Below are 14747 nucleotides of genomic sequence, written 5' to 3'. Positions count from 1 at the left end.
TGTTAGGAACAGTTTACTCAAGAGTATGACATAATCATTAAGCCATACAGTAGAGCTGCATAAACTTGGGGAGAAAATAATAGCCGTATGTTCTTCCTGATTTACGCCGTTTGTAGAACCAGCACAGAAAGCCTGTGTTGCATAACGTTAGAAGGCCATCCCAGTAAATCGTCCACAATGTTCCCCTGTAACTACCGAAAAGGCTGCAGACATTTGTCTCGCGTCTCCACAGATGATCCTGTGTACTGGTTCAGCTTCATTGAGGGGGAGGGTGGGGTGGCGTTAGTTACAGGCAGAGTTGAAACTTCCTGGCAGATTAAAACTGTGTGCCGGACCGAGACTCGAACTCGGGACCTTTGCCTTTCGCGGGCAAGTGCTCTACCAACTGAGCTACCCGAGCACGACTCACGCGTGGTCCTCACAGCTTTACTTCTGCCAGTATCTCGTCTCCTACCTTCCAAACTTTGCAGAAGCTCTCCTGCGAACCCTGCAGAACTAGCACTCCTGAAAGAAAGGATATTGCGGAGACATGGCTTAGCCACAGCCTGGGGGATGTTTCCAGAATGAGATTTTCACTCTGCAGTGGAGTGTGCGCTGAAACTTCCTGGCAGATTAATACTGTGTGCCGGACCTAGACTCGAACTGGGGACCTTTGCCTATCGCGGGCAAGTGCTCTACCAACTGAGCTACCCGAGCACGACTCACGCTCCGTCCTCACAGCTTTACTTCGGCCAGTATCTCGTCCCCTACCTTCTTCGAGTCTCGGTCCGGTACCAAGTTTTAATCTGCCAGGAAGTTTCATATCAGCGCACACTCCGCTGCAGAGTGAAAATCTGATTCTGGATACAGGCACAGTTGTTAGTGATGTGAAGGGAAGCTGATTGCCTTACCTACCGCCTACTACAATCTCCCTGAAGCCACTCTCCAGCAGGGATAGCAATATCAGCTTCCAGGTAAGGGATGAAATAGACATTTTACTGGTCTTAACTCTGATACGAAATCCCACTATACTTGGCCATATCTGTATTATTAGATTAGCTTAGAGAGCATATTCGTTCTGGCACGTACGGTTTCCTCTTTGGCACATTTTTAAATTCCAGGAATCGTCGCACGCATTTCGTCGCGATAATTGCGCAGGTGAATTTAATTATCAGCAAAGTGAGCTCGAGGGGACCAAGTTGCGAGAGGGAAGCGTTGCACTGCGGACGTGTCGCGTTCCGGGGTTGGCGAGGCGGTGGAATGGTGGTGGTGTGAAGGGGGAGGGGGAGGTTGGGGGATGGAGGATCGAGGGGCCCGGCGACCGGACGGACAGCCGGGAAGCAAGTGGGAGCACGCAATTTAAGAGCACTTAGCGGCAGATTAAATTTTCAGGTCGGCGGGCGTGCGAGGCGCCCCAACATGCCTCCGAGCGCGCAGCGGCTGTGCGGTCCGGGGAAGGCCGACTGCGTGTCTGCTAATCAGGCCGAGCGCTCAGCGCTGCGGTCACTGTGCAAGAATGTGGCGAAGGGGTGCGCAGGAAGCGCGATTGGTCCCCAACCGCCGATTTTTCTAACCGAGAGGAATGCTGAAACGGACTATTCTACTAGCGCTTGGGACGAAATAGAAACTCTTAAAGCGTTGCCACTACAATGTACGTAACGCCCAGTTCACTCTCGCATCGAACGTAAAGACAGCACCTCCTTTTAATGACGCTGCTTGCAGTGTCTCTGCGTCGTGACTGTCTCAAACATCACTGTTCCACATATCATTACTGTGTGGACCATTGCACGTCACGTTCGCTTGTGAAGCGAGCAAATTTAGAGTACGTACTATTAAGCTGCCATACGTAAGTGATGCAGTTTCCCCAACTTAGTGCATCTAAATTTCTTGTCACAATATGGCAGGAATCTACAGACACACCTACAGTCAAAAACATAAACTCCTTGCAATTGCCATTAATGCACTACATCCCGTCGATTTCACTTTTAACCTTTCAGTATGCTACTGTAGTCTTAGCTTATGTCCCATTGTGAACATAAGATTTAATTTCATGTTGTTGTTGTTGTGATCTTCAGCCCAGAGACTGGTTTGATGCACCTCTCCATGCTACTCTATCCTGTGCAAGCTTCTTCATCGCCAAGTACCTACTGCAACCTACATCTTTCTGAATCTGTTCAGTGTATTCATCTCTTGGCCTCCCTCTATGATTTTTACCCTCCACGCTGCCCTCTAATATTAAATTGGTGATCCCTTGAAGCCCCAGAATATGCCCTACTAACCGATCCCTTCTTCTAGTCAAGTTGTGCCACAAATTTTGAAACGTCCCCTTAGAAAAATTAATGAATGACTGTGCTATAAATCTCTTACATTATTTGCTTTTCAAACAGCTGAGCAAAACTGAACGTACTCAGACATTACTCTTTTTACTTATTATGATCAACACTAAACTGACACACAATATTTTTAGCGCAACGCAATCTGACTTTCAAAAATCCCTACAAAAGAATAGCCCAGACTAACAATAACCTATACCTTTCATGAATGACTTACCTCACAAAAATCTTCGTTACTCAAACAACTGCAATACAGCGAGCGAATACTGCCAGCTAAATAAAAGAATCTAACTCTTGAAGTCACTAATTACTGATAGGCATAGTTAGCAAATGAAACATTTTGATAAAGAACAAACAATGTATTTACCTTAATAGTGTTCAAAAGTCATACTATATATGGCTGTTCATGACATCCAGTCTTACAAATTTACTGTCTCTGATGGACACACGTCCACATCATCCGCTCTCAAAACTCCGCCATCTCTCTCCCCACATCCACCACTGCTGGCGGCTCACCTCCAACTGCGCAACGCTACGAGCTGTTCACACCTAACTGCCCACTACAATAGAGAATTTTTCATCAATGCAAACCAGCCACAGACTTTACACAGCACAGCCAGTGATTTTCATACAGAGCGCTACGTGACGTTACCAACATAAAAACCTAAACAGCCTACTTACAATTTCTCTTCTCTCCAATTCCATTCAATACCTCCTCATTAGTTATGTGATCTACCCATCTAATCTTCAGCATTCTTCTGTAGCACCACATTTCGAAAGGTTCTATTCTCTGCTTGTCTAAAGTACTTATCGTTCACGTTTCACTTCCATACATACGTAGCTACACTCCATACAATTACTTTCAGAAACGAATTCTTGACTCTTAAATCTAAACTCTATGTTAACAAATTTCTCTTCTTCAGAAACGCTTTCCTTGCCATTGCCAGTCTACATTTTATATCCTCTCTACTTCGACCATCATCAGTTATTTTGCTCCCCAAATAGCAAACCTCATTTACTACTTTAAGCGTCTCATTTTCTAATCTAACCCCCGCAGGATCACCCGATTTAATTCGACTACATTCCATTATCCTCAATTTGCTTTTGTTGATGTTCATCTTATATCCTGTCATTTCGTTCAGCTGCTCTTCCACGTCCTTTGCTGTCTCTGACAGAATTATGATGTCGTCGGCGAACCTCAAAGTTTTTATTTCTTCTCCATGGATTTTAATTCCTACCCCGATTTTTTTTCTTTGTTTACTTTACTGCTTGCTCAATATACAGATTGTATAACAACCCTGTCTCACTTCCTTCCCAACCACTGCTTCCCTTTCATGTCCCTCGACTCTTATAACTGCCATCTGTTTTCTGTACAAATTGTAAATAGGCTTTCGCTCCCTGTATGTAGCCCCTGCCACCTTCAGAATTTGAAAGAAAGTATTCCAGTCAACGTTGTGAGCTGCTTTCTCTAAGTCTACAAATGCTAGAAACGTAGGTTTGCCTTTCCTTAATCTATCTTCTAAGATAATTCGTAAGGTCAGTACTGCCTCACGTGTTCCAATATTTCTACGGAATCCAAACTGATCTTCCCCGGTCGGCTTCAACTAGTTTTTCCATTCGTCTGTAAATAATTCGAATTAGTATTTTGCAGCTGTGGCTTATTAAAATGATTGTTCGGTAATTTTTAAATCTATCAACACCTTCTTTCTTTGGGATTGGAATTATTATATTCTTCTTGAAGTCTGAGGGTATTTCGTCTGTCTCATTCATCTTGCTCACTAGATGGTAGAGTTTTGTTAGGCCTGGCTCTCCCAAGGCTGTCAGTAGTTCTAATGGAATGTTGACTACTCCCGTAGCCTTGTTTCGACTTAGGTCTTTCAGTGCTCTGTCAAACTCTTCATGCAGTACCATATCTCCTATTCATCATCATCTACATTCTCTAGCATTTCTATACTATTGTCCTCAAGAACATCACCCTTGTGTAGACCCTCTATATTCTCCTTCCACCTTTCTGCTTTCCTTTCTTTGCTTAGACGTGGGTTTCCATCTGAGCTCTTGATAATCATGGAAGTGGTTCTCTTCTCTCCAAAGGTGTCTTTAATTTTCCTGTAGGCAGTATCTATCTTACCAATAGTGATATGCGCCCTTACATCCTCACATTTGTCCTCTAACCGTCCGTGCTTAGTCATTTTTCACTTGCTGTGTCGATCTCATTTTTGAGACGATTGTATTCCTTTTTCCTGCTTCATTTACTGTATTCTTTTATTTTCTCCTTAATTCATGTTACTGTTACTGCACAAAAATGGGTTAAAAGTAAAAACTCTCTTGTAGTGTTCTGTCACTCTTGTTGGTAATAGTTAATCGTTAACAATGTCATTAATTATGTAAATGCAAGTTGACATCACTCAACATGGGACGGTTGTTATCATTTTTCATTGTCAATTGTCGAACGCTTTTTCTTAGGCGACAGATACAGTGTATATATCCTCATTCACATCAAATGTATTCGCAGTTTCGAATACCAACAGCCGACAGTTACATAAGGAAATGACTAAAATGAAAATTTGTGCTGGACTTGGCCTCAAGCCCTGATTTTCATCTTAACGCTGCTTTGGCTGCACGCATATACCTGTAAGTATCGGTGCATCGTTCTTCTTAACAACACAAGCACTGCAAAGTCGTATTTACCCTCCGTGCCAGGTAGCGACTTTCAACTAAAATGTCGTCCTCTGTACAGGAATTACATAATGTGTGTACGCGTAGAGACTGTAACGCAGGAACGGCCACATATGGAAGTTTTTGTCGTGCCGTGAGTCGTGCACGGATTGCCAAATCAGCTAATGCGACAATTCGCGTAAAGCGGGAAATCGGGATTTGAGTCCTGCTCCAACACAGATTTTTCACTGTCGTCACTCTCTTATACGAATGTCGTTCGTCTTTGCAACTGCGAATACATTTCATGTATTTAATAACGGCTGTGGTCACCGCAGTGCCTGTTCTTTCTAGCATGCATGTCCGAAGAAATGTTGCATCGTTCCTCTTAACAACACAGGCATTACAGTATCGTATCATATCTCGATTTCCCGTGAGTTTTATCAAGCGCAACGTCGGAACAGTCGTTCTGGTCCCTTTAGATTACCCACAGCCAAACCGTCATCTAACAGCTCTGCTTGCCATAAGCGTTTTGCCTTCATTATTTGAAGAGACATCATTATTGCCAAATTTCACGCTTCCTACTCTGCGTGAGTTCTTGTTCCTGTTTCGGGCTGTTCTCCTCCTTACAGTCATTAGAAATTTGCATTTGCAAAACACTACGAAATGAACGATCATTAGATGCAGAAGGACAGCTCCCAAACCAGTACAAGGACACATGTACAGTACCAGCTACGACATTTGCCACTGATGATGACTTTCAAATAAAGGCCAAACAATAATAGCACCAAAACTTCGTTTTATTCACTTGTAGTTTGACGCATTAGCAATATAAAATTATACGCAACTGGGGATGACATGACACTCTATTAAAGATGATAACACCTTCTCAATTCTCTTTTCTGATCTTTTGTGTATTACTCCTGTCTGAAACTTGGATTATTAGGCATCAGTCTAGTTGTGTGATAGCTCTCGCACATATCATTCCTTGCTGCTTTTGCGTTGTGTGGAAGAAATTTTTTTCGAGTGTCTACTAGTACGTCTTCATACTGGATGCTTATAATTAAAGTGCAGATCTTCACAGACGTCTATTTTAAGCTGTAATTGTCGTATGGCAGAGAAACGTGGTAGATACTGATGCGTAAATGCGAAACCGATCTACGCTGGATGAAAAATTGGTTGCAATTTTGATCACCAGGTACAAATCTGGCGCTGTGAGAAACGTACAGAATTTTTTTATATGTAATGGATTAGCAATGGGACGTGGGCAGGAAAGATAGAACAAATGAGAAAGGTATAATATTGATTTTATTATTAACCGCCGCTTACACAATTTGTTGAATATGACCACCGGAGACATCGCAAAGCGCCAGATTTGTAACTGGTTGCCAAAATTTAAATTAACTTTTCTCCAGTGTACATAGGTTCAGCATTTACGTAATAAGTTCCGTACCAAGTATCGCTGCCATACGATGATTACAACCGACACTGTACCTCCGTGCGTAGCTGCACACAGCAACTTGAGTAATCGTTTGAACAAAGTAAGAGCATATGGACTATCAGACCAATTGTGTGATTGGATTGAAGAGTTCCTAGATAAGAGAACGCAGCATGTCATTCTCAATGGAGAGAAGTCTTCCGAAGTAAGAGTGATTTCAGGTGTGCCGCAGGGGAATGTCGTAGGACCGTTGCTATTCACAATATACATAAATGGCCTTGTGGATGACATCGGAAGTTCACTGAGGCTTTTTTCGGATGATGCTGTGGTATATCGAGAGGTTGTAACAATGGAAAATTGTACTGAAATGCAGGCGGATCTGCAGCGAATTGACGCATGGTGCAGGGAATGGCAATTGAATCTCAATGTAGACAAGTGTAATGTGCTGCGAATTCATACAAAGAAAGATCCCTTAGCATTTAGCTACAATATAGCAGGTCAGCAAATGCAAGCAGTTAATTCCATAAATTATCTGGGAGTACGCTTTAGGAGTGATTTAAAATGTAATGATCATATAAAGTTGATCGTCGGTAAAGCAGATGCCAGACTGAGATTTATTGAAAGAATCCTAAGGAAATGCAATCCGAAAACAAAGGAAGTAGGTTACAGTACGCTTGTTCGCCCACTGCCTGAATAGTGCTCAGCAGTGTGGGATCCGTACCAGATAGGGTTGATAGAAGAGATAGAGAAGATCCAACGAAGAGCAGCGCGCTTCGTTACAGGATAATTTAGTAATGGCGAAAGCGTTACGGAGATGATAGACAAATTCCAGTGGAAGACTCTGCAGGAGAGACGCTCAGTAGCCCAGTACGGGCTTTTGTTGAAGTTTCGAGAACATACCTTCCCCGAGGAGTCAAGCAGTATATTGCTCCCTCCTACGTATATCTCGCGAAGAGACCATGAGGATAAAATCAGAGAGATTAGAGCCCACAAAGAGGCATACCGACCATCCTTCTTTCCACGAACAATACGAGACTGGAATAGAAGGGAGAACCGATGGAGGTACTCAAGATACCCTCCGCCACACACCGTCAGGTGGCTTGCGGAGTATGGATGTAGATGTTGATTTAGATGTAGAATTCCACCAGCGATTTTAGAAACTCTTCATGAATGTTAGCGACCCCTTCTTTCTTCTTTGTTCGCACATCTTCCAAAAATCTGTTTAACTGGATCCTCTATATCTTCCATATCAACTTCCATTTCATTTTCCACAACGTCATCACACAAATGCTCCCCCTCGTGGGGGCCTTAAGTGTGCTCTGTCCACCTAATACCTCTCTTCTCTGCTTCTAACAGTGGAATTTCCATTGCAGTCTTCATACTGATGCCATTGCTTTTAATTTCACCGAAGTTTGTTTTGACTTTTCTATATGCTGAATCAGTCCGTCCACAGACCACTGCTCTTCGATACCTTCACGTTTTTCCCGCAGACATAGTTTTTTCATTCCTGAGTAACACATTGCTGTATTATTATGTACTTCCTTCATTCATGGTTCAGCTGAAGAAATCTCCTCTGATACCCAAGGTGTTTTCGCGGTTACCTTCCTTGTTCCTATACTTGTCGTCCAATTTGTGTGTTTGCTATTTTCAGATGTGTCCATTCATCTTCAGCTGAACTGCCTAATGCGATATCCATTATCACAGTATCTAGAGGTTGAGAAAACCTTAAACGTATCGCGAGTTTGCTTCTTTTTATTATACCAACAGCCCAATGAGGCGTACAACACACAGTATCTGGAGGGTGTAATTCAAGTGGTTCTACATTATTTTTAGTGTCTATTTCGCACCGTGGGATGGGCCTACTCATTAAAGTTACTGTGAAAATACCCAATTTATTTATTTCAACATTCGCGGAGGTTCTTGCTCTTAAATTTTCATAATTATGCTATCGACGCTTCCGTCGTACAATATGTATTCAGTAGGCTGCCAGCATATCTTCCTTGTCAATAGAACCTCGAATAACCTGATCTCAAGCACAGAGAAATTTTTTGAGTTTATTTTGATCAGTGATTGAAACCTAGAACTTAGTATCCTCCCAATTTAGTTTATCTACGTGACCAAATTATCAATGAATGGCTTGATCTCGATATGGCGCAGCTGAAGATGCTCGCGGGTTGTCTTCTCCGCTGAACTGAGGACATTGTCAAGGGTACAGGCTGTGACACACGGTATATTGTGACTTTTGTTTAATAAGTACGTAACGATTACTTCATATTTCCATGAGTTTGCAGGGACTGTGGTAAGGACTAAACTCGGGGCAGTAATCTCCATCCAGAAATATCATTCAGTGATATTACAGAGCGTCGACGTTGTAGGGAGCAAATTCTAGCACTAGGCTGCCGCTTTGGCAGAGAAAGTGTGTTTGTAGGCTATAAAATTACTGCGGTAGTAGTTGACACGTTCAACGCCTTCATAAATAGTAATCGTAGCGGTGCCCGTTGTGAAAACTTCAGCCCAATGATAAAATAAGTTTAGCGATTTATTAGAAATACACACTGACTTCTTATATTATCTCTGATCAATAACTGACATTTCTCCTGGCGCATCATGAAACTAGTTTTACCTTTGCTTGTCATCTTACATGTCCTGTTATCAGATGACTGCATGACCGTGGAAGACTACACTTCCTCGACTCTGTAATATTATCAGGATATCGTGGAAGCACGAAACTGTTTCCCTTTCCTCAAGAAACTTTTGTGTACTGGGTTAATCCAAGTGACTAAAGCGACTTCACTAATTTTCTACAGATGTGTCTTTGACCAATATTTCGGAGTTCATTAGTTACATGAGGTAATTTTTAAGGCTTTTAAAACAAGTTCTAGGTGCGGTTACCGTTCCTTACTTAACAGATATTGAGACTCTAACGTTCATTCCCAAGTAATGAATAACACCTCAATAACAGACTCGAAAGCACTGTTGGCGAGAAACTGTATTTCTTTTTTCCAAACACTGAAGCTTTCGCTTAAAACTGTATTAAATCAATTGAATGTGTTGAAGTGGACACCACGCCTGCAAATTCACTGGTTTATAGAGGCGTTATTTGGAAGGGAGTGGACACTGAAATGGGCTAATGGTGGATTACTGTCATATTTGAAATGGTTAGGAAACTGGGATCCGGGAATGGTAAGCAACTGAACCAACCCTCAGCAAATAAATTTTAGAATTTATTTCGCTCCACCAGTTTACATAACGGACACACTGCGAACATAAGCACACTTTATTAAGAAATTAAGCACTCATAAGATAATTATTGAATTGTTTAAAAGCGTCAGTAAATAAATCAGATACTGTAAACATCAAAATAGTTTAAAGGCTACAACAATTAAAACAGACAATATAAACATCCAAAAAATTATTTAAAGGTGCCAATAAATAAATCAGCCTCTGTAAACATCGAAATAGTTTTAAAGGCGCCATTAAGTGAAACAGACAATATAAAAATCCAAAACAACTTTTCTTTAAAAGGATCTCTGTGCATTAATCTTAGTAACGACAGAATTCCAATAAGAAGAGTTAAATTACTACCAACAATTCGTTTACAGATCGAAACAGCAGGTGATTCCGACTGAGGACATCAAGAATTCGTCCCGAAGAACATCCTTTAGAAGCTGATACAAGCATATTAAATCTGCATTTGGCTTAGTTCCCAACACACCGTTCCAACAGATATAAACTGGTACAATAAAACAATTGGGTTTTTCAACTTTAATAATAGCTGCTTGGCTGCTGTTGTAAATAATTTATTTAACAACCGATTTCGTAGCTTAGAAGTCACAACAGCAGCTTAAATGGGGTGAATCATGACACTGAAATTGCAACATGGACGGGACTGAACATTCCTTGTCTATGAATAAATCACGCAGTTAGGTGATCGTCAGATAAGTGGAAAATATGGGTTCACCGTTCCTCAAGCGTTAATAGGTTTTACAGCTCTAAAACAGAAAAAAACAATAATTCTTCACACCCTTAATATCTTAAAACAATTTCAATTTTACAAAAGGTACCAGAGTTGCTGCTTTTTCACAACTCAAAAGCATACATCAAATTAGCGTAAGAATGCTCCAGTAACTCGGATAACGACCCACCCCTTTTCGCTCAGTCGCACACATTTAAACCGACTACCGACTAATACCTAGAGCACCGGATCTGGGGAATTTACCTTTAACTAGTGTCGTTAACTAACTTCACTCCCAGTGAGCACATCCGCAAAGACGTCTACAATATCGCTATAGCCAGGAGCTAGGTGGTGGGAATTCAGGGAAATTTAGGAATACAAAATACAAGTCACTGAGGATTAAAATAACTAGGAATTGCAGGAAAGTGACTACAGTCTTTTTCAGTGAAATAATGTGATATGTAAGCACCATCGATAGCTAGAGAGACGAGAATTACGTTGGGTTTGGAACAACATATATGAGGCAATTTCACTTCATTTTTATAGCGAAAACGGGCCTTTTCATAAAATATTGACTTGTCTTTCCCTGATGCTTTTTTATGATTCTGTTGCAGTTTCTACTGCATTAGAATGTTAGTGAAATGCCTGTTTGCAACTCTGCTGTGTTTTGACGAATGAAGCAGATTTGGACGTGGCAACAAGCATCTTCACGTATTACTCAAAACTCGCCACTGATAACGTCTCACTGAAGAAAATTAAAGGGAATAAGATCGCTGTAGAAAATAACTCGATACTTCTGTTGGAATTTTAATAGAATCATACATCCCAGTGTGTTTTTAATAACGAATGATGCGTATTGACACTGGCAAACAATCTCAGTGATCTGAGAAATATGAAAACATTCCAATCTGCTAAACCCAGTCTCGTTTCAACGCCACTGTCTCCTCTTGCTCTCTCATACTGCTACAGTTTCACTCCTTCCCATTTGTGCTGGCTCTTCTAACTGTCATACCCCTCTCTTCCTTGTTGTCACTGTCATGGATTCTATCTCTCATTATCACTTGGTCACACTCACACCCAATTTCTCTTTTTCTTTATTCTTTCTCACTGGCACTGTCTCCTTAACAATTTTCCTTGCGCTGTTCTGACACTGTCAACTATGTTCCACTGTCACTGTGTCCATCTCTGTCACACTGGCATTGTCTGTTTCGGTCCTTCTGTAACCAAACCACCGGCTACTATCTTCCAGTTTTATTACTTTTTAGCCTCTTTCCTACTCCAGCTGTCTACCTCTGTCCCAGCAAAAATTGTAAGAAAATCATAGAATGTCAAATATTTTTTGGAAAATTTTTGAAGGCGCTGCGTAAGGTAAATGAAGCAGCTGGTAACCTACATTTCAATTTCAAACGGGAGTATGTTTACCTTTTTTGTGCCCCGGAAGCATTAGTCTCCGCTGGTTCCCTTATTTTATCTGCCAGAACAGGGCATATCACTATTACGAAAATAACTTTATGGTTCAGTAAATTTTTCATATTTATGTGGAACTGAAATAACTCAGAACTAGTTTAGAGCTTCAGACAGTATTTCACGTGCACAAAAATTTTTTCCTGTGTTTCAGAACTAAAACATGGGTTTTCCTTTCTCATGACAGCGGAGACACTTTATAGCACATGTCTCCCTTCTACCTCTCTTTACAAACTACGATATCGCTTCATACCGGATTTTATATGCGTATGTTACATGTACATGTAGGATAAATTTCAACAACTGTATCTCAGAAATGGGTAAAGACATCACGAAAATGTTCCGGTTTTTACGAGATCGGGATCTCAGGATTACATCATAGAAATTTCAGAAATGTGCTGTGTTTAGCCGTCTTAGAATCCGAGGCTCGGTACAAAAAAAATTGTAAACGTACATTGATTTGGAGTTATGTAAGGAACCGCATATGACCCATTGGTGCCTCCATAAGCCCCTAGAGCCCCACCGTAGATCGCATCAAATGCGAAAAGAACCAACCGATTTGCTTATTTGCCCAAGCAGGAGGATGCGTGTAATATTTTTTTGATCTTAGACTGTGTACTGTAGGATAGTGATACTAAGACGATACTTCTGTTCATTATCCAAATGGCTGTTTGTTATACAAAGGCTACCCAAAGCACTTGATCCTGCCTCTCCGTCACTGACTGAACCCCAGGTGTGAGCCCCAGAAGAAACATATTAGGTAGCGCATGTGTAAGAGATTAATCTGTTTTCTTCCTAAAACACATTTGCGCAAGTTTCGATGCGCCAGTGAAAGTTGAACCATTTTGAAACGCCCTGTTAAACCCGCAGGACAGGTAGTTGGAATTGTGGAAAGGGGCCAAAATGACCACCTTTCAGTCACACTGGAACACATATAACTTTATTTATTTGATCAAACATTACAGTACAAATTCTTGAGCTTAGTTATCGGCTGAATACGCCGCACTGTCTTATGCCTTTAAAGGGCACAACCACTTTAATTAAATATAAAAAACGGCTAAAAGCCATTAACTCAAAATTCAGACGCCAAAAAGAATATTTAGAAGGCAGAAGGCCTCACGTTAAGGAAATTCTATAATTTGGCTGAAGGCCAAAAAATCTAACACTTGAAAGGCAACAACCTTAATTTAAAGATGGATGAAGGCCGATGATTTAAGACTCAAGGTAAAATCAAATAAAAAGGCACAAGGCAAAAGACCTTATCTTCAATTAGGTAGAAGGCCCCAAAAAGTCTGATGCTCGAAATAGAAAGATCCTTAATTTAAAAACGGCTGAAAGCCCCATGACTTAAAACTCAAGGTAAAATAAATTTAAACAAGAAAGCCTTATCTTAAATTAGGCTGAATTCCCCAAACAATCTAACACTTGACAAGCAAGGAAATTTAAATTTAAAGTGGATGAAGGCCCATGACTTAAAACACCACGAAAAACAATTACCTTTAATTCAAAACCATCGGCTATGAGCCATACAAATACACACAACAGAAAATAAGAAAAGGCAGTGCAGCTAATGGCGCTCAGAAGTTTCGGGGCTCAGCCTCCACTTGAAATACTAACGTTCACTTAGTGAGACAGGCAGTCGGCCAAACCATTCTCGATCCGACGACAACCCAACCAACAGACAGTCAATGGACCCACGGACAAGTTAACTTGAGCTCCAATCGACCAGCACACAACCGGGAGTTCAATGCAAACGTAAAAGCCATGGACGCCCACAAGCAAGCATACATTAACTGTCGAACTACGCACCATGCTGTACAGCGACAACACGGTGAGGAAAGGACACAGCCTAAATTTACGTCAACGGTCAGGGCAGGTAACCGGAACGTTAACGGCCACAGGCCAGAAAATTCCGCTGGTGCACTTCAACTGCAAATAACCAAATACAGTTAGTCTACACCGGACGGTGGCTAAACCTTCGCCAACCCAAACACACACGTTGTTGCTCGAGAGAATGTCCCATCAGCTAACAACGAGAACCAAACAGCACGATGTGAACAGTCTTGACTTGCTGGTAAATTAAATCCAAACTCAACTTTCCTGTCCAGGATCGGTGAGCCACGGATCTCGGAACAATGGCAACAGTCCCACACACTCTGACACTGCATAGAGACCACCAGCAGGCCCGGCCAAACTACGCACCATAGGAGATTTCCTCGGTGCTCCACGCAAACCGACAGACTGCTCGCACACAGCACAGCCGGAAACTATAAGCACCAGACCAAAGATAGTACAAGGTGCGAATATGGATACACACGGCTGCTGTCTCTCACGGAGAGAGCGAACAACAGCATAATCGCAATAACCGTGAGAAACCAAACACAGAGTAGGAACCAAGGTTTAAACCAACGCATACATGAGCCCAACACGGCTCCCATTTGCTGCTGAACATTATGTGTCATTGGTATCACTAGTTTCTGCCTCGTAAATGGCCATAAATCAGTTTGAAGACGATTTCAGAGTTTCTACTGGACATTTAAGTATTCTCAAGAGAATGGTCAGTTTTCCAGTTCTGCGAAAATTTTCGGTCAGTAACAGCAAATACACTGTTCCAAAATCGTAAGAGGTGGATGTGTTCTTAAAAAATCGAGAGACATAGGAAGATTCCAGTTGGAGTACATTATATTCAGAGTAAGATTTCGAAAACAAATATTAGATTGTTAGGTTTAGCTGGATTGATATATAGTCGGACCGCAATTTGGTAGTGATGAAGAGTGTAACGATACACACATTTAGATGAGATAATCGGCCGCCCGGAACTACTACGAGGCAACGTGTATTTGATGTACAGCTGAACGCTAGCGCACCTGGGGCTGAGAGCAGAGCCCAGTGGCTGCTCCAGGGCACCCCGGGCCTAAGACCAGAT

At 41.7% G+C, this 14747-nt stretch overlaps 1 non-coding gene across 1 annotated transcript; it reads right to left on the bottom strand.

Annotated features, from left to right (window-relative positions):
• Positions 1 to 326: 326 nt before the first annotated feature.
• Positions 327 to 401, bottom strand: Trnas-cga. The gene has a single exon. It is a non-coding gene; the product is annotated as a tRNA-Ser (tRNA).
• Positions 402 to 14747: the final 14346 nt, after the last annotated feature.

This window comes from Schistocerca piceifrons, chromosome 6, assembly GCF_021461385.2.
Source record: "Schistocerca piceifrons isolate TAMUIC-IGC-003096 chromosome 6, iqSchPice1.1, whole genome shotgun sequence".
In the NCBI taxonomy this organism is placed as follows: domain Eukaryota; kingdom Metazoa; phylum Arthropoda; class Insecta; order Orthoptera; family Acrididae; genus Schistocerca; species Schistocerca piceifrons.
This window is presented reverse-complemented; position numbering and strand designations above follow the sequence as displayed.